The sequence below is a fragment of the Tenrec ecaudatus genome, chromosome 1 (genome assembly GCF_050624435.1).
Source record: "Tenrec ecaudatus isolate mTenEca1 chromosome 1, mTenEca1.hap1, whole genome shotgun sequence".
In the NCBI taxonomy this organism is placed as follows: domain Eukaryota; kingdom Metazoa; phylum Chordata; class Mammalia; order Afrosoricida; family Tenrecidae; genus Tenrec; species Tenrec ecaudatus.
In genome coordinates this window covers 159,627,277-159,651,336 of record NC_134530.1, presented here as the reverse complement: position 1 = coordinate 159,651,336, position 24,060 = coordinate 159,627,277, and positions in this window count along the sequence as shown.

The window sequence follows — 24,060 nt, the reverse complement described above, 5'->3', positions numbered from 1 at the left end:
GCGACCCCCTGGCAGGACTGACCGTCACCAGTTCGTACAATGACTATGTATTTCCTCCATCTCCTTTTAACACTTCCTGACTCTGTGACAGGGATTTGGCTTTTTGGTTTGGTGTCATTCAATATCTCACCCAGAAACTCTTCTGATGCTTCAACTAGAGGCGTGAATATTTTCTCAAGTTCTTTCCATCTAAGAAATGCCCAACATGTTCTCCCATCCAGGTCTTTGCACATTTGCTCTGTCTTCTCGAGCTGACCTTTGAAATTTTCTTTCAGTCTTTTACCTCATCATTTTGCCATTTGATTTAGTTATTTCATGATCAAAAGCAAATTTTGGAGTTCTTCTGACATCCACTTGGATGGATCTTTACTTTCTTTTCTGTCTTTCATTTAGCATTTTTATTGGCAAGTGACATGTCGTGCGATTCGAGAGTTCAATCCTATTGAAAGAGTTGTGCAATCATCAGATCCATTTAGAACATTTTTCATCTTTCTTGTAGCCATTGTTATTAGTTCCCCATTTTCCCCAATCTCCTCAGCCTTACCTCGAAGAAACTGTTAGTCCAGTTACTGTCTGTAGATTTACCTAGCCTGGATTTCATATACAGAAAAACACACAGAACAAAAAGAAAAACTCAATGGCAATAACAAAATTAAGAAAAACCTCAATCAAAAAGAAAGCAGAAAATACATTTTTTTAAAAAAGCCTAGAACAAATTTTAAATGGGTCGAAAGGGAGCCATCTTAAGCTAACTTTGTAATGATCCCCTTTCCAATGCACTTTGACAGCAAAGCTACTTGCAGTCCTGGTCAGTGGTCAGGGGCTCCCCAGGGGCTTCATCCAGGCGGGGACTTTGCACATGGGTTTGGGACTTCCATGGTCATCGATAGCCTCTGCAAACCAGGTGCTCAGAATTTGACTGTTCCCTCCTTTGGTCTTCGACTTTATTATTTACAGTCCTTGGACTTATAAATCCAATGCTGGTGTGCTTCTTCAGTGTGGACTTAGCTGACACCTCTATTAGAGGGCTGCTTGTTTGAAGATAAGCCTTTAAGACTGAGACACTGAACAATCATATGGATGTGAACGAGGAGGGCGGAGTGGAGACCCAAAGCCCATCTGCAGACAACTGGACATCCCCTCATAGAAGGGTCACAAGGAAGGGACGAGGCAGCCAGGGTGCAGTGTAGCACCGATGAAACACACAACATCCCTCTAGTTCTGTAATGCTTCCTTGTCTCCCCGCCCCACCCCACTGCCATGACCCCAGTTCACTGCCATGACCCCAGTTCACTGCCATGACCCCAGTTCACTGCCATGACCCCAGTTCACTGTCATGACCCCACCCCACTACCATGACCCCACCCACTGCCATGACCCCAGTTCACTGTCATGACCCCAGTTCACTGCCATGACCCCACCCACTGCCACGACCCCAGTTCTACGCACCTCACAAATCCAGCTAGACTGGCACATGTCCACTGGCACAGGTGAGAGCTCTTGCCACCTGGAATCCAGGACAGGAACCCTCAGGAAGTAGAACTGGGAGCGGTGATACCATGAGGGGAGGGGGGGGGGGGAGGAAGGGGAGTGGGGGGGACCGATTGCAATGATGGACATGTTACACACCCAAGGGTGTGAACAACAGAAACAGGGGAGAAGACAGACAGCGGCTGGTGTCAGAGATGAAAGTTATAATTTTTAATTTATCAGGGGTTCGCGAGGATGGGAGGGAGGAGGAGGGAAGATAAAATGAGGAGCTGATACCAAGGGCTCAAGCAGAAAGAAGATGCTTTGAGAATGGTGCTGGCAACGTCTGCACAAATGTAACTGATACAAGTGATGTATTCGTTGTTATAAGAGCTGTAAGAACCACTAAGAAAATGATTTTTTAAATAATTTTTTAAAAGAAGAGACAATTGAAAAGAAAATAGACCCAGACACTATTCTTTCTGACAGCCAGGCAACGGATTCCTTCACCACACTTTGCTATCGCACTCCTGTCTCCGCAGGTCTCTTCATGAGGGCGAGGATGACGCGGGGCCGTGCCAAAAGAGCGAGGCGGTCTTGGTTTAGGGCTAGCACTACGGGTGAGGTCAAAGTCATTCGGATATCTACAGTTTATCGACGCCCCTGGTTTACTTTAGAGACATGAGTATCCATTTATCGGGGAACATTATAAAGCATCCCGAGGGGCAAATGGTAATTCTGTTGATAGTATCATTAATTTAGCCAATGGAATAGAATTTAAAATGCTAATGAGAAAAGGAAACGATATGTGTATGGGACAGTGCTTTCAGTCCAAAATGCACGGACTGTTGACTTGTCCAGATGAAGCTCTTAGTGACTGGCCACATATATACAATGAGGGTGGGAGACAGGGCAAAACTTCCAACAGCACTCGCCCCCAAGGCAGAACCGCACGCACTACGACAGTAAAGCACGTCAGAGTTAGCAAGGCGCCATGGTCCTGAGCCACGTTCACCGGCACCCTCGGAGCAAGAGATCCCAAACCAGTCTAAGGACCTCCAAATCCATAACCTTGGGACAGCAGTCAACTGCGTCCAGTCACACTAGGGCGGTTCAGCCGCATGTCCAAGGGAGAACATCACTTCCTTACATCTGCGGCAGGTGCGTTGAAGGTGAAGTCCAGTTCGCTTAGTAGGGTTTCCAAATTGGCTCCTTCTGATGTGGCCCGTAAAGGACGTGCACCTCAAAAGGACATAGCCCAAAGTCCCAGGTGTCTATAGCACACAGCCTGAGTCATGAAGGGCTAGCTCAAAACTAGGTCAAAAGTGTCCAATTAGGAACATAATCCCAGGCACACCCCCTTGGGGGACTGTATACGTGATGTTAAGCGTTTTCCCAAATGGCAGGTGGCCCTATCTGATTTACTCACAGAAATGAAATCCTCGTCTCTGAGATAGACATGTCCTCCACTCCACCCCTGCACTTGAATTCAGTCAACGTTCACTCAGCACCCGGGGATCGCAGCACAATGCTAGATAGCAGGAACTGACTGGTCTTCTCCCTTTGCCTACAACACGAAAAACCGACTGCAGCTGAAGGGCGGCCTCGTGTGTTGACGTGGTTTTTAAGATGTGCAAGTGGGGGTGCTGCATAGAGCTTGAGCAGTGGGCGGACACACGACCTGCTTGCTTGTGAGGTCCTAGCAGAAGACTACATGGCTCACAACAGAAGCCCGCCTTTGCCTTGCTGTCAACCCTGGTAGCGGTGACCTCACACAATGTTTGCCTTTTGTGATCGGCTAGCTTCCCTCAGCACAATGGTTCCCAGATCTGTGTCAATGAAGTGTTGTGTGGTTTCATCACTGTCTTCAAAGGATGGATAGTGTTCTATCATGTGTATTACCAGAGTTCCTTCATCCATTCTCCTGTGGGCATTTGGGCTGTTGCCAGCTTCTTGCTATTGTGAACTGTGCTGCAATGAACATGGGAGAGCATGCAGCTGGTCAGGTGGTGCTCTTTCTTCTTTGGGATAAATGTCCAGCCAAGGCACTGCCGGGTCCTCTGGGACTGCTAATCTCAGTCGATTAGGCAGCGCCATGCCGCATCATTCCCACAGCGGTTGTACATTTAGAAGCCCGCCAGCGGTGCAGAGGAGTTCCAGTCTCTCTGCATCCTCTGCGGAATTTATCGTTTGTTTTCTTAATTAGGCTATCATTATGGATCCTTCCCTCTCTTTTTATTTCTTATTTATTTTTAATCATTTTATTGGGGGATTGTACAACTCTTATCACAAATCACAATCCATACATACATTCACTGTGTGTCAAGCACATTTGTATATGTGTTGCCATCATCATTCTCAAAACATTTGCTTTCTACTTGAGCCCTTGATATCAGCTCCTCATTTTTTCCCTTCCTCCCCACTCCCCCCTCTCATGAACCCTTGATAATTTATAAATTATTATTATCTTGTCATATCTTACACTCTCCGATGTCTCCCTTCACCCACTTTTTTGTTGTCCGTCCCTCAGGGAAGGGGTTATATGTAGATCCTTGTAATCGATTCCCCCTTTCTGCCCCACCTTCCCTCCACCCTCCAGGTATAGCCACTCTCACCACTGGTCCTGAAGGGATCATCTGTCCTGGATTCCCTGTGTTTCTAGTTCCTATCTGTACCAGCGTACATCCTCTGGTCTAGCCAGACTTGCAAGGTAGAATTGGGATCATGATAGGGGAGGGGAGGGAGGAGGAAGCATTTAGGAACCAGAAGAAACTTGTATGTTTCATCATTGCTACACTGCCCCCTGACTGGCTCGTCTGCTCCTTGAGACCATTCCGTAAGGGGATGTCCAGTTGCCTACAGATGTATCGTGGATCCTCCATCTGCACTCCCCCTCATTCACAATGATTTTATTTTGCCCTTTGATGCCTGATACCTGATCCTTTCAGCACCCCATGATCACACAGGCTGGTGTGCTTCTCCCATGTGGGTTTTGTTGCTTCTCAGATAGATGGCCTCTTGTTTATCTTCAAGCCTGTAAGACCCCTAGACACTATATCTTTTTTAAAAAAACATTTTATTAGGGGCTCATATAACTCTTATCACAATCCATACATATACATACATCAATTTATAAAGCACATCAGTACATTCTTTGCCCTAATCCTTTTCAAAGCATTTGCTCTCCACTTAAGCCCTTTGCATCAGGTCCTCTTTTTTTCCCCCTCCCTCTCTGCTCCCCCTCCCTCATGAGCCCTTGATAATTTATAGATTCTTATTTTGTCATATCTTGCCCTATCTGGAGTCTCCCTTCACCCCCTTCTCTGTTGTCCGTCCCCCAGGGAGGAGGTCACATGTAGATCCTTGTAATCAGTTCCCCCTTTCCAAACCACTCACCCTCTACTCTCCCTGTATCGCCCCTCACCCCCTGGTTCTGAAGGTATCGTCCATCCTGGATTCCCTGTGTCTCCAGCTCCTATATGCACCAGTGTACAACCTCTGCTCTATCCAGACTTGCAAGGTAGAATTCGGATCATGGTAGTTGGGGTGGAGGAAGCATCCAGGATCTGGGGGAAAGCTGTATTCTTCATCAGTGCTACATCGCACCCTGCCTGATTCATCTCCTCCCCTAGACCCCTCTGTGAGGGGGTCTCCAGTGGCCGACAAATGGGCTTTGGGTCTCCACTCTGCACTTCCCCCTTCATTCACTATGGTAAGATTTTTTTTTTCATGATGATGCCTTATCCCTGATCCCTTTGGCACCTCGTGATCACACAGGCTGGCGTGCTTCTTCCATGTGGGCTTTGTTGCTTCTGAGCTAGATGGCTGCTTGTTCACCTTCAAGCCTTTAAGACCCCAGACACTGTCTCTTTTGATAGCCAGGCACCATCAGCTTTCTTTGCCACATTTGTTTATGCACCCATTTGTCCTCGGCGATCGTATCATGGAGGTGTGCAGCCAATGATATGATTTTTTCTTCTTTGATGCCTGATAACTGATCCCTTCAGGACTACGTGATCACACAGACTGGTGTGTTCTTCCATGTGGGCTTTGTTGCTTCTCAGCTAGATGGCCGCTTGCTTATCTTCAAGCCTTTAAGAACCCAGACGCTATCTCTTTTGATAGCCGGGCACCATCAGTTTTCTTCACCACATTTACTTGTTCACCCATTTTGGCTTCAGCAGTTGTGTCAGGAGGGTGAGCATCATAGAATGCCAACTTAATAGAAGAAAGTATTCATACATTGAGGGAGTGCTTGAGTAGAGGCCCAAGGTCCTTCCGCCACCTTAATACTGAACCTATAACTATAGACACATAGATCTATTTCCCCATCCTCATATATATATTTGCATGTACATGTCTTTGTCTAGATCTCTATAAATGCCCTTTGTCTCCTAGCTCTTTTCTCTATTTCCCTTGACTTTCCTCCTGCCCCATTATTATGCTCTGTCCCCACCTGGGTTACAGCTATACCTCTTCTTTACGTAACCTTACCCTTGATCATTCCCTACCAGGCCTGCCACTCCCCCCTCACCACCAATTTGGATCCCATGTTGTTCCCTTGTCCCTGGGTTTGTTAACACCACTTCCTTACCCCCCCCCACCACCTCCCCCTATCCCAAGTCCCCCCGGACACTATATCTTTTGATAGCCAGGTTCCATCAGCTTTCTTCACCACATTCGCTATGCACCTGCTTTGTCTTCAACAATCCTGTCGGGAAGGTGAGCATCATCAAATGCCAGTTTAGTAGAACAAAGTATTCATGCATTGAAGGAGTACTCGAGTGGAGGCCCAGTGTCCTTCTGCTACCTTAATATATACATACACATCTATTTCCCCATCCTCATATGTAAATATATTTACATGTGTACATGCCTTTAATCAGACCTCTCTAAATGCCCATTTGCCTCCTAGCTCTTTCCTCTATTTCCTTTTACTTTCCTCTTGTCCCACTATCATGCTCAATCTTCATTTGGGTTTCAGTAATTCCTCTTGGTTACATTACCCTTGATCACGCCCTACCAGGCCTCTTACACCCTCCCCACCACCGATTTGGATCAATTGTTGTTCCCTTGTCCCTGGGTTTGTTGACACCCACTTCCTTTCTCCCCCTCCCCCTCTCCCCTCTCTCCCAGGAACTGTAGGTCCTGTCTTTTTCTCCTCCAGATTGTTTATCCAGCCTATCTTATTTAGACAGACCTGCAGAGATAATAGCACGCACAAAAACAAGACAGAGCAAAACAAAGCAACAAATGAAAACAAGATAACAACCAAAATAAATTTAAAAAGAGAAAAACCTGTAGTTAGTTGAAGGACTGTTTGCTGACCTTTAGCAGTGTTTTTTGGTCAAGTCTGATGGGGTGCCACACCCTGGCCCCAAAGTCTATTTTTGGTTTTCTCTTGGGACTTCATTGCTCTGTTCCCCTTGCTGCTCTGTTGCACACCCTTACTGTTTTGCCTTGGTGTGGTGGGATCAGATCGGGTGGAATTCCCACACTGTGTCTCCAGTGTTGTCCCCTGTAGGGCTATGGGTCAGTGAGGCTATGGGTCATGTTGTGTCTCATAGTGGGGTCGGCCATGTGGTCCTCTCTGTGGATTAGCTGCTCTGAGTGGGGATATATAGTCCTCAGGCCTTGGTGGGCCAGGATGTGCTCCACTCTCTCTTCCTCCCCCTTCATTTTCTCCTGTGTGCTCTGATCAGACATGTCCCTCGCCCTGAGTCGCAGATTCAATGCTGTCCTCTGAAATAAATTCTTCTAGGGGGAGGGGCAGGTGTCCACAAAGTTGGAATTGGAGCCTGCCCCTCACCTTTCCTGTCTTTTTAAATGACATTTTTCTTTCTTCATTTCTGATGTTCTTGATGTCATCTCACAATCATTTGGTTTTTGGTTGTTAGTGTTCAGGAATTAACCTCTGTTCATAAATTAGACTCCACATTCAGATGAGATACATTTGATGCTGTATTTGGGTTCTCATGGGCTTGTTTTCATTTACTTCAGCTTCAATCTGAATTCACTATGAGCACTTGAGGTTCTGTGTCACAGTCAACCTCTGGCCTTGATACTGAGCTTCTCCATCATCTCTTCTCACAGACATAGTCAGTTTGACCCCTGTGCATCCCACTGAGTGAGGTCCACATGAATAGTTGCCATGAATGTTGTTGAAAAAATGGTATTTGTATTCATGAAGGCATTGGCCTTGCAAAATTCTATTCTGTCCAGTCTTGCATAATTTCTATTACTAATTTTTCCTTTTTGCTTCCAACTTCCTTTTTGCATTCCAATTACCAGTAATTACCAATGCATCTTGACTGAATCTTTGGTCAAATTCAGATGGGAGGATTTTGCGTAATTCTTCAATTTTGTCATCATTGGCTTTAGTGGTTGGTGAGTAAATTTAAATAACTTTATTAACGGATCTTCCTTGTAGGTTTTCAGTGACTAATCCCTCGGAAATTGACCACCTATTCCTTCTTCCTAACTTTCATGCTGAAGTTGCCCTGAACCTGTCAACCATCGGTAATCCTGCAGGTGCTTGGAATACCGGTCATATATCATCCAGTATCACAGCCACATGGAAGCCTCCACAGCGCAACAAGCTCGCAGAGGGTGGTGGAGGGAATTATAGGGTATGTAAATGAGAGGTTCAGTGACTCTGTTATTTTTTAAAAGGTGCTGTACTCTGATTAATTATGGCATACATAAATAAAAAATATTTTATTTTTCTTCATCTTGGTCCCTTCTGCACCGAACCGTGAGGACTGTGACTATTTGTATGGTGTTGAGTAGATTCTCTCGGTGGAAGAGGTCTCTTGCTTTGGGCCCCGATGTTACACACAAAGACCAGACCAGGTTGCCTCTTCTTCACACGGCCCAGCAATGCCCCGCTGCTCTTCAGCTCGTACTTGAAGCCATTATGAATTTCAAGGTCCTGTGTGATCTAGCTCCTAGTCGAACCGTGCACGCTACACTTCAGCTCTCCTCAGTATGTCAATCCCTTTCCTCTCACGGGCGAAACGCTTCTTCTCTTCCTGGAAAACTCTTCCTCGGTTTTCAGATGTCAGCTGAGAGCTGAGATGTTCATTCCATTGAGACTTCCCTTTTAATCCCCGAGCTCTAAATTAAGTACCCTGTTTCATTCGCTTCTCATCCCCACTGGACTGAGAGACCAGAGGGCAGGGAGAGTGTCTGTTGGGGCCATTACTGAATTCCCAAGACACAAACTAGCCTCCTGTTCTCAGTAACTATTTGTTAAATTCACATTGCAAAATTGCTGATGTCGTCTACATTGTGACTGGCGGGGATCTGCACCAGAATCAAGGAGGGAAGTCCCAGCATTATGTAAGCAGCCAGTGCCCAGTCTAGTCTCCAGTCAGCCTGTGATGATGAGTCAAACATCACTCAATCACGGTTTTAGAGTTATAGTTCGCCTCTAGCTTCTTGTGTGGTCCACATCAGCTGTTCCTTTCCCTGAGATAAATATAAAGGAAGACCTCCCTAGGGTAAGTCCCCATCATTTCCCCTGGAATTCCGTAGGACGTGATCCCGTCCCTCTGTATTCACTCTCTACGTCTGTTCCAACAGCAAATCACATTACTCCTCTGACAGAGCTCTCCCACCACAGCTGCGTTTTACAAAAATTAACACAAACAATAAAATGCTACCTGCTTGGCAGTGGTGGGAAGAGACCAAGGGCATACTGCATGCTTTAAAATCAAGGAGGGTGTGGGTCAGGGCTGTGTCCTCTCACCATACCTGTTCCATCTTTATACTGAGCACATCGTCGGAGAAGCTCGGTCATATTCAGAACAGTTCGGCATCAGGATGAAAGGAAGGCTTATTAGCAACCAGCGATATACAGATGACACAACCTTGCTTGCTAAAAAGGGAGAGCTTGAAGCACTTACCGATGAACATCAAGAACTGCAGCTCTCAGGATGGATTACGTTCAATGAAAAGAAGACTGAAATCCTCACCACTGGACCAGTAGGTAACCTGATGATCAACGCAGACAAGGTTGATGTGGTCAAGGATTTCGTCTTGCCGGGACCCACAACTAATGCTCACGGAAGCAGCGGTCAAGAGATCAAAAGGTGAGTTGCATGCGGTGGTTCTGGTGCTGGAGAAAGTACCATGCCCGGTCCCAGGAGAAGACAACATGCTTAGTAAAGCAAAGGGCAGTGAAGAAGCGGAGGCCCTCGATGAGGATGAGGTGCATTGACGCAGTGGCTGCAGCAATGGGTCCAGGCATTGGATCAATTGTGAGGCTGGCGCAGGACCAGGCGATTTTACTGCTGTTGTGCATGGGGTCGCATCGGGTAGGAGCAGACTCGATGCACCTACCAACATCAATGTGCTTGGTAAGGAATCCCTGGTGATAGAGTGGGTAAGCATTCAGGTGCTGATGGAAACGCTGGTAGTTCAAACCCACCAGCTACTCCTCGGTAGAATGCTGTGGCTGTCGGCTTCCCTAAAGATTTTTAGTTTTGAAAATCCTATGGGGCAGTTTTACTCTGTCCTTCAGGCTTACCCTGAGTCCAACTCAACCCCATGGACATGGATTTGACTTTTAAAAGTTGTTTTATGTTTGGTACTCATCATGGAGCTAATTGTGTCCCCAAAATTATGTATCAACTTGGTTGGGGCCAGGATTCTCAGTAGCTTGGCAGTTATGTAATGTTGGCAGTTATGTAATGTTGGCAGTTATGTAATGTTGGCAGTTATGTAATGGCATATTTCGACAGCTATTATGATGATGTGATCATTCCCGCCCACCACCACCCCGCCATGTGTTCTGATGTAATTATCTCCCTTCTGTAATATATTATAAATCCGGACCTCTGTGGGTTAATAAGTAGTCCTGGTCGCAGAATGGTTATGTGTTGGGCTGCCAGTCTTAAGGTCAACAGTTCAAAACCACCACCTGGTCTGAGGGAGAAAGAGAGGTTTTCTACTCCCATAGAGTTACCGTCTCAGAAACCCACAGGGGCAGCTCTACCCTGTCCTAAAGGGTCACGATCAGTTGGAATCGACTGAGGGCAGTGAGTTTGGGGCTTTGGCTATGTGCTAATGAGGGAGAGTAACTGACATTTGTTACCTCCCTGGGATGTGGCTTGTACCACTGTCTATCTTACAGAAGATCAAAAAAGAAGGAAGAGCGGGACCTCATTATCACCAAGAAGAAAGAAGAACCAGGAACCGAGCTTGTCCTGTGGCCCATAAGCCCCTGCACTGAGAGGCTCTTAGACACAGTGGAGACTGAGGAACGCTGGGCCCGCAGACACCGGAGGGAGACAGGACCTTCCTCCAAAGCAGACAGACTTCGAGCTTCCTCAAAGGTAAGGGAATGACTTTCTGCTGGTTAAAACCCGCTCTTTCTGGTACAGCAGTCCCAAATAACTACGACACGGCTCCTCGGGGACACAACAGTGACAACAATCCATGCATGCCGCCCTGGGACTGTCCCAGCGAATGTCCAATACAGAGTCGTTAAGCGGCCTTTGAAGTTCTGTATGATCTGGCTCCTGGGCGACCTCATTTCAGCCCATGGCTGCACAGAGGGGGGCTATGGAAGGCATGGAAATGGAAGGTCCTGAATCGAGTTGGAAGAAAATGTGAAACGAAATTAAAAATCATTTTTAAAAAAACCAAACAAACTAATCATCCTGGTCTCGTAGAAACTGGAGAATCCCTGAACCAATAGCCCTTAGTCACCCTGGAAGCCAGGAATGGAATTCACTCTCTCGACTCAACTTTTAACCACACAACAGGAAGGTGCCGAGGTCGCACCGGGAGGGAGGGATGCGCTGCTCCCTAGAACAATCAGCCTGGCCTCATGCTGGCCCAGCCCCCTGGGCCTCTGCCAGGACCCCATGCCAGAGTCCCTGAGAGTCCAGAACCATTGCTTCTCTTTTCTGTCCATGGCTTCGGACCTGAAGCAAATTGCTCAGCAGGAATGGGCCTGGCAGGGGGTAAGAACAATCAACCACGAGAGACCATAAGGGCAATATTTGTTCAGTGATAAAGTCCAGAAGGGATCGGAAAGAAGGAACAGTAAACACACAGACGGGAAGTGGGAAGGGTGCTGTTCCTTTGTGGGGAGTACAATCAGCACCATATACAAAAGGAGGTGGTGATTGGGAGCCGGATTTGCTCTGAAACGTTCACCCAAATCACAATTTTTTTTTCAAAATTTTAAACTTAAAAATGAAAGAGCTTATTGTATATGTAAACACAATTCGAATTCCGTTGGAAAGGAAGCCAGGGTGAAGAAAGGGCAGCGACACAGATGTTTGAAAGTAAGTCACGGCTCTGTGAAAGGGTACCGGATCACACCCCTTCTCCACCTCCTGAGGACGGAGCCAGGTTCTGTGTTCAGCTCCCAAACCGGAATTTCTGGCTCATCTATTGGATTCCTCATCAAATGTGCATATGGGTCCTTGCGGCCTTGGAGCTTACAGCTGAAAAGTAAGTCAGCTATCTCAGTCAAGCCAACAACTGGGAGGAAGAAATAGATGAACTGCAATGAACACAACTCTGGAAAGGGATGGAGCACAGCAGTGGCTAGGGGTTTATGTTATTGTCAGTTGCTGTCCGGTTGGTGTTGATTTATAATGAGTATATGACAGCGTAGAACTGCCCCAAAGGGTGCCTTAGGCTGTAATTTTTTAAGTAATATTTTATTGACATCTCACTCAGTCCGGTACATCCATTCACATACAACTCTGTTGTTCAATTCCATCAGGTGGGATTATACAGTCAGCAGTGCTAGCAACTCCCCCTTCCCACCCTCCCTCCCTTCCCACGCCCTCAGGGACCAGTTCTCCTGTCACTGGTAGGCTGCTTTCCCAGGGAAGCAGATTGCCAGCTCTATTCTCCTGTGAAGTTGTTAGGTTTCTCGGGTGGGAAATACCTCGGTCCTTGGTTCTGCACCAGAAAGAATTCACACTGAAGCCTAGTTTGAGTTTTTATAAAGGACAGAAGTGTCAGGTTTTACACAGGCCCCCTCAGGGCACCTCACCCCCACATGTGGAAACCTGAAGCCACAGAAGCCACAGCGTGGGCCAGCTGAGAAGCAGCTGGAAAAGAGGGTGGTGGGCTTCAGATTTGGGCTTTTCAGGCCCTCTGCTGGGAAGCATGGTCCACGGTCCTGGTTGACCTCATTGGCTGAATTAAGCCCTAGATTGGGGCCCTCCCAAGTGTACTGGCTTCCTGTCTCAAAGGCCTGAATTTGTGCATGCCCTCTAGCCTTGAGCAGCTTCCAACTGGGGGGGGTGGGTGGGGGGAGGCTTTGCACTTAGAGGGACAACCTCTGGTTTCTGCCTGTAGCTGCCTAACAAAGCCTCTGATGGGGTCAAATTGTCGACATTTGGGCTACCAGCTGAGCACTTAACGTGGGTGGCTGAGGACTCCTCCGTTAGAATGTGACACATCCTTCGGGACAGGAATAGGAAAGACTCCTATTCAGCAGTGACATGTATTCCTTAGCCAGCCAACGGGGAACCTTCACGTCTTGCTGTCTCTTGGGAATCTTCCATATTGTCCACAATGGCTTTGGTTCTTCCTACTAAGGGTCTTGCTTGGCCCTTGTCCTCCACAACTCTGCCAGATAAGGGCATGGGGTGAACGGCCTTTCTGGGACCACCCCAAACTGGGAAGACTGTAGTAGACTGCTGGGCTTGGAGCTTTTTGTTGCAGTTTTGGTCCAGTTTACACTAAAAGTTAGTCTTTGGGGAAAAAGAACTAGGAGGCAAAGGACATTTATAGAGGTCTAAGTATAGACATGTACATATGTAAATATATTTATATATAACAATAGGAAAATGGATCTATATACATATATATGTTAAGGATTAACGTAGCAGACAGACATTGGGTCTCTACTCAAGTACTCCCTCAATGCAAGAACACTTTGTTCTAATAACCCAGCATCCTGTGATACTCACCTTCCCGACATAGTTGCTAAAGACAAAACAGGTGCATAGCAAATGTGGTGAAGAAAGCTGATGGTGCCCGGCTATCAAAAGATATAGCATCTGGGGTCTTAAAGGCTTTAAGATCAACAAGCAGCCATTTAGTTGAGAAGCAACAAAGCCCACATGGAAGAAGCACACCAGCCTGTGTGATTATGAGGTGTCGATGGGATCAAGTAACAGGCTTCAAAGAACAAAAAATCATATCTATGTGAATGAGGAGGAGGACATTCCCTTACAGAAGGGTCACAAGGAAGAGACAAACCAGTCAGGGTGCAGTATAGCACTGATGAAACATATAACTTTCCTCTAGTTCTTTAATGCTTCCTCCCCACCACTATCATGATCCCAATTCTACCTTACAAATCCAGCTAGACCAGAGGATGTACACTGGTACAGATAAGAACTGGAAACAGGGAATCCAGGACAGAAAAACTCCTCAGGACCAATAATGAGAGTAGTGATACCAGGAGGGGAAGGGGAAGGTGGGGGAGAAAGGGGTCACAATGATCTACCTATAACCCCCTCCCAGGGGGATGGGCAACCGAAAAGTGAGTGAAGGAAGACATCAGTCAGTATAAGACGTGAAAAAAATTTTATAAAGTATCAAGGGCTCATGAGGGAGGGAGGAAGTGAGCTGCTACCAGGGGCACAAGGAGAAAGCAAATGTTTTGAGAATGATGATGGCAACAAATGTACAAATGTGCTTGACACAATGGGTGGATGTGTGAATTGTGATAAGAATTGAATGAGCCCCAATAAAATGATTTTTTTTTAAGTTGGTCTTTTGTCTTTTTTTTGTTTCTGTCCAGTTCCCTCTCCTGCTTCCCCCACACAGATCTTCTTTTGCTTTCTTAGTTAAACCCACGCATTTCTAGCTTCTAGGATCCCACTTGCAGTAGTGTTGGTGGCACAGTGGTTAAAGCACGTGGACACGAGCCGAAAAGGCAGTCTTTTGCACTCTTTGGCCCTGGAAGAAAGCTATTGTCGGCGACTTCTGTGAGTCTTTCCAGCCTTGGAGAGCTTGTGGGACAGATTTACTGTCCTCAGGGCTGCTCCCGATTGGAATCAACCCACCCTCGGTAGGCTTGGTTAGGATCCACCTCTAGAGTCCTGCCTTCAGTGTCGTTACATTTGCCTAAGAAACTTGAAGGAAAAAACACTGGAACAGATGTCCTGTCCGTCATCTGAGCTCGCCCTCTTTTCTGAGAAAATGAGGTCTTCAGGAAGGCTGGGAAGCGGCCTCTTTTTTTCCTGGGGAACTTTCTGCCTTCTTGTCTCTGCACTGAGTTCCGTTTGGGATTTTTTCTACCCTATAAGACGCTAAGCTATGGGTTTTAGATCATTGGCCATGGGTAGAAAGAGCCCCTCTTAACAAAGTCAAAGCTTCTTCTCTTTTTGGCCACCTTCTGTTGTCTTCCTACTGAAACCTGCAAAACAAGCCAACTCCTGCCAGCATGGTGTCTGGTAAAAGAAATCATTCTCAGCGTTCCACTCGCCAGCAGGCCTGGGTGTGTGCCCAGGACAATAAGCAACGACGTCCCATGAATTCTGGAAGTCCTCATTGCCTTCATCCAATTCCATGTCTCAGGGTCTCTGACTTGTGGTACCAAATCCTCAATCCACCGAAACTGCCTTCTTTTCTTGTGACACACTTCTCGCTGGCTGTGACCGTGTCCCACGCTCACAGTGGCTTGAGTCAGTTACTGTAACTAGGGCATGTGAAGCGCTGGTGGGCTGGCCTCGGGGCCTTCCTTACCCCCTGAATTAGGAGTGACCTTGGGTCTATCTTAAGCTGAAGATCCTGTGAGCGAGCGGTTAGGGATGGGAGGTCTGGGTGAACATGTACGGATTTCTTCACCGAGAAGAGGAAGCGAAAGGGTCTTGGCAAAAGCAAGACATCCTTTACCTCAGCTGATCTCAGCTTTTCCCATTGCTAGACGAGAAGGCACATGTTCACATTTGTAGCAAATTTGCATGTGCGCACTCAAAATGGTGTTCAGTCCCTGGAGGCTGCATTGGCTCTCATTAATTAAAAATTTTAAATTATGCTAAAACTATGCATAATAAAATATGTGTATTTTCAACTCAAAACATTGCCACCTCGACAGTGTCTACACGTACAATTCAGTAATATAGATCTTGTTCTTCAAATCGCACAGCCGTCTCTTTCCCAAAGCTCTCTGCCACCATCTAATTGCTCTTAAAATGAGCTTGCTGTGGGCAATGTAGCCGAGAGGGATTACTGAGAGCTGAATGAAGGTCGAACCCAATAGTGGGACACGAGGAAAGTAAAAGGAAATAGAGGGAAGTACTAGGAGGCCCAAGACAATTATAGAGGTATAAATACATCCACATACATATGTAAATATATTTATATATAATGATAGGGACATAGGTCTATGTACATATATTTGAATGTTACGTAGTAAGGCATCAGACAGATATTGGGTCTCTACTCAAGTACTCACTCAACACAAGAACACTTTGTTCTAATAACCTGGCATTCTGTGATGCTCACCTTCCTGACACAATCCTTGAAGACAAAGTGGGTGCATAAGCAAAGGTGATGAAGAAAGCTGATGGTGCCCTACTATTAAAATGTATAGCATCTGGGGTCTTAAAGGCTTGAAGTTAAACAAATGGCCATCTAGCACGGAAGCAAAAAAGCCCACATGGAAGAAGCACATCAGTCTGTGTGATCATGAGGTGTCGATGGGATCAGCTATCAGACATCAGAAGACCCAAAACAAACAATTATATCAATGTAAATGAGGGAGTTTAAACTTGAGACCCAAAGCTCATCTGTAGACATCCCCTCACAGAAGGGTCACACGAAGAGACAAGCCAACCAAGGTTTATTATAGCACTGACAAAACACACAACATTCCTCTAGTTCTTTAATGTCCCCCACACACACACACACTATCATGACCCCAGTTCTACCTCACAAATCCGGCTAGGCCAGAGCATGTACACGGGTACAGATAAGAGCTCTGGACACACGGAATCCAGGACAGATAGCCCCCTCAGGACCAATAATGGGAGCAGCGATGCCGTGAGGGTAGGGGGAAGGTGGGGGGTGAAAGGGGAAACTGATTGCAATAATTGATGTATAACCACCACCACCACCCCACCCTGGGACAAACAACAGAAACGTGGGTGAAGGGAGGCAGTGAGTGGTGGAAGATATGAAAACAATTATAATTTATACTTTATCAAGGGTGGGAGTGTGGGGGATGGAGGAACAAGCTGCCTCTCAGAGCACACGAGGTTATGCGTCACAAAAGCAGGCGGCTCAAGGGTTACCAGGGCAGGCCTACCTTTCTCTGCTCCCATTTCTCCTTTTCCAGGTCCCCCAGGAGGCGTTTCTGTGTCTGTGATGCGAGGAAGGCACCTTTGCAGGGGAGAGCTAGGACTGCGCGTTTGGAGATTGGTGGTTTTGTTTCGAATCTCTTGCTAAATAAGGTCTCAACCCTCCATTTAAGGGAGGGTGCCGGGCACAAATCCAGTTTACAGCTTTGGAATAATGCAGGATGCTATTTTTTTATGTATATACAAAATCCACGAGTCAATCTTGGCTTGACCACGTAATGCCTTTAAGTGTGTTAAGGAATGCATGCAGTACTGTCGTTGTTTGTAGGCTGTTCACCAAACGGAGCGGTAAAAAGGCAGACACACCTGGGCGAAGAGCCTCAGAGGCCACTCTCAAATGGTGATGGCTCAGAGGAAATGAAACCACGTTGGTGAGAAGACCCAGAAAAAAAAAAAGGAGCCGCCAGATACGTCCGGGTGCGGCCTAACCGTGTGTTAAGCAGCAGACAAATACAAAGGTGAGGGATGCAGCATCTCCTCCGCCAAGACAGTGGCGGGGCCACCACGAACTTGCGTGGCACAAACAGGGGGCACTTTCGAAGCTGCCCAGTGCAACCGCTAAGTGTCATGAACATCCAGACAGGGAAGAGGGGCGGGGTCCTTGGAGAAGGCTCGTTGGCGGGACAGGATCTTGCAGGATGAGCCGACCAAGGAATGGCAGAAGAGGGCGGAAGGCCCAGACAAGCGCGGACGGCCTGCGAGAGCAAGTAGAATGCAGCAGGAGAGAGCTTCGAAAACGCTTCCAGGGGGAATCCGATGCCCGAGAATGAGTTCGACGGAGGGAAAGCTCCTTGAGAGGCAGCAGCAGGTCAGGAGTTCCCGCAGGCGGCGGCCACAGGAAGCATTTGTCCACAGTGGACCGAGCGCTGTGTGCTTTGGCAGCGCAACCTGGCGAGGGCTGGAAGCGGGCTGGACAGAAGACTGTTGAAGTAACTGAAGGCTCGTCAGAAATTGTTCGGTGTCCACCGCGTGAGTCATCGTCGAATGAGTGCAGTGAGTTGTTAAGGGGGCTAACGGGTTTGTAAACCAAGGACACAAATAATTGTAATATGAGGCAGAAATTTAAAAGATGGATTTTTTTCCCCTGTTCTTTGATTTTGAGTTTGCCAGCAGAGAGCCTTGGAATGCTGCAAAGTTCAAAGAATGACATCCGATTTCAAGGTCAAGCCTCTTTTGAAACCGGTGCCCTCTGAGATGGGCCTTGGCAGAGGAGCAGGATTTCAAGAGAGGGGACTGAGGGAAGGAAGTGCCAGCCAGGGCGTGGGAGTGGGGTGAAATGCTGGCGTGGGAAAGAACTCCGCTAAAGATTTTATTTTTGTAAGTTTGCTACAGTTGGAGCAGCAAGTGATTATGTACAACAGTTCAGAAGGGAATTTCTATTGTGCTTAAGAGGCACTGAACTTCCTCTGGTTACTCCATCTACCGTCCTATTCCCGACTGCAGTAGTGCGTGATGTTCTGGTCAGTTCTGTCTGCTTGAACAGGTTACATAATCTCGGAGAATTTTCATTTCTCCTTGGTCAAATAAGAATAATGTTTGTACCTCTCTCCGAATGTTGTCCCGAAGATTAGATAAGAATAGAATAGGCCGAGAGTATGGCACATGGTGGGCGTCCAATACAGGCTAACGAGGATGGTAATAATAGTCAACCAAAAGTACTGCGAGTGATGGGGGGAGGGGGGAAGGAAACCGAGCTGATTCCAGGAACCCAAGTGGAAAGCGAATGTTGAGAATGACGATTGCAGCGAATGCATAAGGGTGCTTTGCTCAATTGATGTATGTATGGATCGTGATAAGAGCTGTATGAGCCCCAATAAAAAGATTTCATTAAGAAAATAAATAAATAAAATGTTAAATTATTTTTTTAATTATTAAAAAAAAAGTACTGCGAGTGGTAAGAAAACTAGCCCGAATTGGGGTGTGCTGAGAATGCAAAGCACACATGGATTTGGAAGACAGCATCAAGAAGACGCTCATTAATGATTACACGCTGAAATGTAGTATTTTCCTATATTGAGTTAAGCCAAGCAAGCAACTTCGTCTCACCTGTTTTTGTTTACTTGTTTGTGCTAGACTTTTCAAGACGTAGTTACTAGAGAATTTAAAATGACGGTGTGGCTTGCATTGTATCCCCATGAGTGCTGTCTTACAGGTGACGGAGGTTGCAGTCTTGGTGAACAAGGCCGTGCAGACCAACCTCCCCACTGAGGGCAAACAGAACACCTGGGAAGATAGCTTTTCAAAGTCCTCTACTCGCATCCTCAGAAATCCAACAAGGCAATGAGAAATTCCATGAACAGACTGAAACAGCAATGCAGTCTGAAATATGATGGTAGATCGAGTCACCACAGTGCCTCTTAAATGCAATAGAAATTCCCATTTGAATGTCTGGACCTATCACTTCCCGCGCCAACTAGAGCAGACTTACCAGAACAAAGTTGTAGATTCCCACCAATCAAAAGAATAATAATTTATCACTTACGCTCAATCAGAAAATATTTTCTGAGCATCTTGCTGTGCCGGGCTCTGTGCTAGCTTAGGCAACGCACTGGGAATGACATAAGGGGACACTACCACTAGGCAGGGACACACACCCGAGAGTCACCAACCAGTTACGATCAACATGGCAGCATTTCTCAAGGGCAACCTCTGAAACCGTGAGGAAGAAGCAGCCATGGAAACAAGCACGGAGAGCAAGCACAGTAAGTGATGTTACATTACAGGGATTGCAATCAATGGCACGAAGCAAAATGCATCTGAATGGAAACCTTATCTGCTCTTCAACCTTCACCTACTTCTCAGTACAAAGCTTAAAAACAAACAGAACATGAAGGTTCTGATAAAGCCCAAAAACAGCAGTTCTCAACCTGTGGGTCACGAGCCCTTTGGAGGTCAAATGACCCTTTCACAGGAGTCACCCAATTCATAACAGTAGCATATTTACAGTGATGAAGTAGTAATAAAAATAATTTTATGGCTTGGGGGTCACCACAACATGAGGAACTGTATGAAAGGGTCACGGCATTAGGAAGGTTCAGAACCACTGCGGCCTTAACCAAACCCCAAACCAAACTCACTACCATCAAATTTATTCTGACTCTTATCAACCCTATGTAGGTGACCCAAGGACAACGTTCTGAAGTGAGACAAGGAGGAGGAACGGAACAGGGAACACTGAGAGGAAGTTAAGGGATGTTACAGTGATGAGCTCTCAATCAATGAGATGAAACAAAACATGGATGAATTATCGGGTAGAAAACTGATCGGCTCTGTAAAATCTTTACCCCATTCACGATAAAAAGTAAAACAACAAATAAACAAGGTGTATAGACCTAGATGGAGAATACGCCCAAGAAACAATAACTTCACTACTTGATGTTTTTATTTAATAAACATTTCTGTGATTTGTAGCACTGTTGTTTCTTTACTTAGCCTCACATGAGAATTATTGATGAAATGAAATTCAAGTCAAAGTTCAGTTACAGAAGCTGCTGAAACAAGTGTAATTGAAGTCAAGTCTAATATGCTTACAGTAGTGTTTCTTGTACTTCTTTGTCTGTTGTTTTTTGAGCTACTTTCTGAATTAGACAGACTTTTTTTTAATTAGGGGATCTTACAAATCTTATCACCATCCATACATATATCAATTGTGTAAATGGTATTTGCACACAGTCTATACATACATCAATTATGTAAAGCACAATTGTGTAAAGCCCTCATCATTCTCAAAACATTTGCTCTCCACTTAAAACCCTGGCTCAGGTCCTCATTTTCTCCCTCCCTCTCCACTCCCCCCTCCCTCATGAATCCTTCATAATTTATAAATTATTATTTTATCATATCTTGCCCTGCCCAATGTCTCCCTTCACCCACTTCTCTGCTGTCCGTCCCCCAGGGAGGAGGTCACATGTAGATCCTTGTAATCGGTTCCCCTTTCCAACCCACCCTCCCTCTACCCTCCCAGTATTGCCACTCACACCCCTGGTTCTGAAGAGATCATCCGCCCCGCATTTCCTGCATTTCCAGTTCCTATCTGTACCAGTGTACATCCTCTGGTCTAGCCAGATTTGTAAGGTAGAATTGGGATCATGATAGTGGGGGAGGAGGAAGCATTTAGGAACTAGAGGAAAGTTGTATGTTTCATCGCTGCTACATCGCACCCTGACTGGCTTATCTCCTCCCCGAGACCCTTCTGTAAGGGGGTGTCCAGTGGCCTACAAACGGGATTTGCGTCTCCACTCCGCACTGCCCCCCTCATTCACTACGGTAAATATTTTGTTCTGATGGTGCCTGACACTGAATTGGGTAGGCTTTCTGGGCTTGCCTCAGATCGGGATCACCACCATATCATGCTTACTTCGAACGTGTGTTCTCAGACCTGGCCGGTCTCTGTCCTGGACTTCTGTTGCTGTGCAGTGCCGTCAACCCCCAGTGACCTTCCGCACAACGGAAAGAAACACTGCCGTCCTGTGCCATCCTCACAATCGATCCCGTGCCTGAGCCCATTGCTGCAGCCACGGTGTCAGTCCGTCTCTTTGGATTGACCATCCACATGGACTCTCCATTTGGATTGACAATTCATCAATGCCTCTCTCTCGCTGCTCCTCTGCTTTACCGAGCATGCTGTCCTTCTCCAGGGACTGGCCTCTCCTGAAAACATGTCCAAAGGGTGTGAGATGGTTTTTAAACAATTTTTGGCTAGTTGGGAATTGCCTGTATGTGTAGGACCAGAGAGACACCGTATTAAAGAAGGCACATTTAGGGGACCTGTGCGTAAGCTTTTCAAATAAAGTCACAGTCCTCATTCACGTTCCACCTGAAGACGACCTCAGGTATTTCCGTAGCCTGCGCCTGCTCTGCGACACTGCTGTTGTCCGTAACCAGTGCCTCTCCCGCAGGCTGGGCTGATTGCCTAGGTCCCGTAGGATGTAAAAAGGAGAAATGGTTTGAAGGAAAGTTGATTTTTCTATGACAAGGCTCTATCCTCCTGTTTCCTGTTTGTGATGTTTGTGACATAGTCTAGCTGCTCTGTCCTCCTGCTTCCTGTTTCTGATGTTTGTGACATAATCTAGCTGCAATTAATCAAATGTTTTTGATAACCCTGCCCAAGAAATGAAATCAAAGCTGCAGAAACCTGTCCCACCCATGATGCCTTTGAAGCTTTCCGTTTTGTCTTCCAGATTCCCGGGGAAAGTGAATGCACCATAGAAAGACTCTCTGTTTTCGGGAAAGGCATTTCTAATCCCCCAAATACAGACACTATGCAGTTCTCCCAAAACCTGCAGCGACCAATGAGTTATTAGTTGTCCACAAGATTAAGCCTACTTTAATACCTCCCAACTAGAATTCAGTCATCTCAGGTAGGGCTCAGGCTTTTTTGGTTTCCCCACTATGTTTACTTACATGGCTTAACTCCGTTAGCTGGCTGACTAGCCAAGATGCTATCCTGGGAAGTCTGCTTCAGGAATGGCCAAGCTTTGGTCCTTAGATTAGTGCAAAGTCTCCATTTACTTATCAAATACTTGCAGAGATCCCTCTTGACCTCAAAAGGCAAAAATGAGACCAAACGGAACAAGGAGCGAGTGCCAGGAGTGCTCGCATTTCAAGTAGACATCCCCGAAGATAGCCTTGCTCATCACCAGCTCCTTCAACCCTGAACACTGTCTTCCAATCTTCTTCTGCAGACCTAGGAGGAATTACTTGGAACCATAAAACCTCACCACCTCGTGGGAAGTAATATGAATGTATTCTGTCGCTGTTGCCTTCTCAGACCTGCACATCAGGCAGGGTCGAAGTCTACCGAAGCAAAATAAATGTAACCTCTACACGGTTTCTAAGTGCAAAGGGAGACCGCAGCTGAGTGGAGATGCCCCAGAGACCGCTGCATTTCAGGGTAAATCTGGGATTCACTTACAGATTTAGAATGAACATGGGAGGATTTTTAACTGACAGTTGCTGCCACATTCTGTTCAGAGCACACCAGCAGCGCAATTGGCCCTCGTTTTTTTATGTTTACTTTTGACACTCGGCAGATTGCCTGAAAGAGAGAAAGGATGCCACACTATTCTACTTAAACCAATCCAGCGGGAGGCAGACCTTTCGGCTGCACAGCCCACACGGATGGTCTATCCTGAGTGTAGGTTTGTAGACCCTGCCCTGCAGGTCGCTGAAAATAAGCCTGGTCTCTTTTTAAAGTAGTTGTCTACAAGTTTTATCTTAAAGGAAAGATATTTGTTTAATACACATACTTCCATGAAGAAAGTGGAACCATATCTGCCTGGGAACCCCAGACACCTTTGTGGGGGTTGAAACCTGTGAGACACAGAACTCGCCAGGCCTGCCTTCTGTGAGGCTCGCAGGTTTTCTGTCTTTGGCGGGTACACTTTCACGCCTGCAGGATTTCGGCAGAAGGTTGGTCATGCCATCGCTGTGGCAAAGGGTGGAGAGGAGACCATCCGATGCCACTGGGGCCCCAGCACAGCTTAATTCGTGAGTCTCTTCTGTCCACAGCCTGGAAAAGAAAAATACCTTCCCAATCTGGGTCCTGGGCCTGGTTTCTCCAAACTCAGCCCTCCTGAGGATGTCATTGTTGGGTTTATCTAGGCATTATCATGGAAAGTAGGAGGAACCGCATAAGTCCCTGGAAAACCAGGCACTGTCAAGTTTGAAATTCTATCACCCAAACCACATCGAGGGCTTCTCGGACAATGATGCTGCGCCACAGCCACACTGTTCGACACAAACACCAGAACTCACTGGGGACAGTGGGGACTAGATGCCAAAAGTGATGCCGGGGAGGGGGGTAGGGGGGAGTGGGGAAGGGGGCTGGGTGACAGCTCCACTAGATCAGTTATATGTAGATTCCCCCCCCCATCAGTATATAACATATGTTACTATCAATAAGGATATTTTGTTTGTTTTATTTTAAATCATTTTATTGGGGGCTCATACAACTCTTATCACAATCCATCCATCCATCCATTGTGTCAGGCACATTTGCACACACATTGCCCTCATCATTCTCAAGACATTTGCTCTCCACCTAAGCCCCTGGCCTCAGCGCCTCCGTGTTGAGGAAAGGGAGGTAGGAATGGGTGAACATTGGAATACAGTGGATGATGCATGGACTGTGTTCAAAAGAATAGCGCAGGTTTTACCAGGAAATCATGGGAAGAACTGGGATTGCAAGAGCTGAATCCGCAATCCCTTCATAAGTAGCGCCCTTCTTTTTTCCTGTTCACAT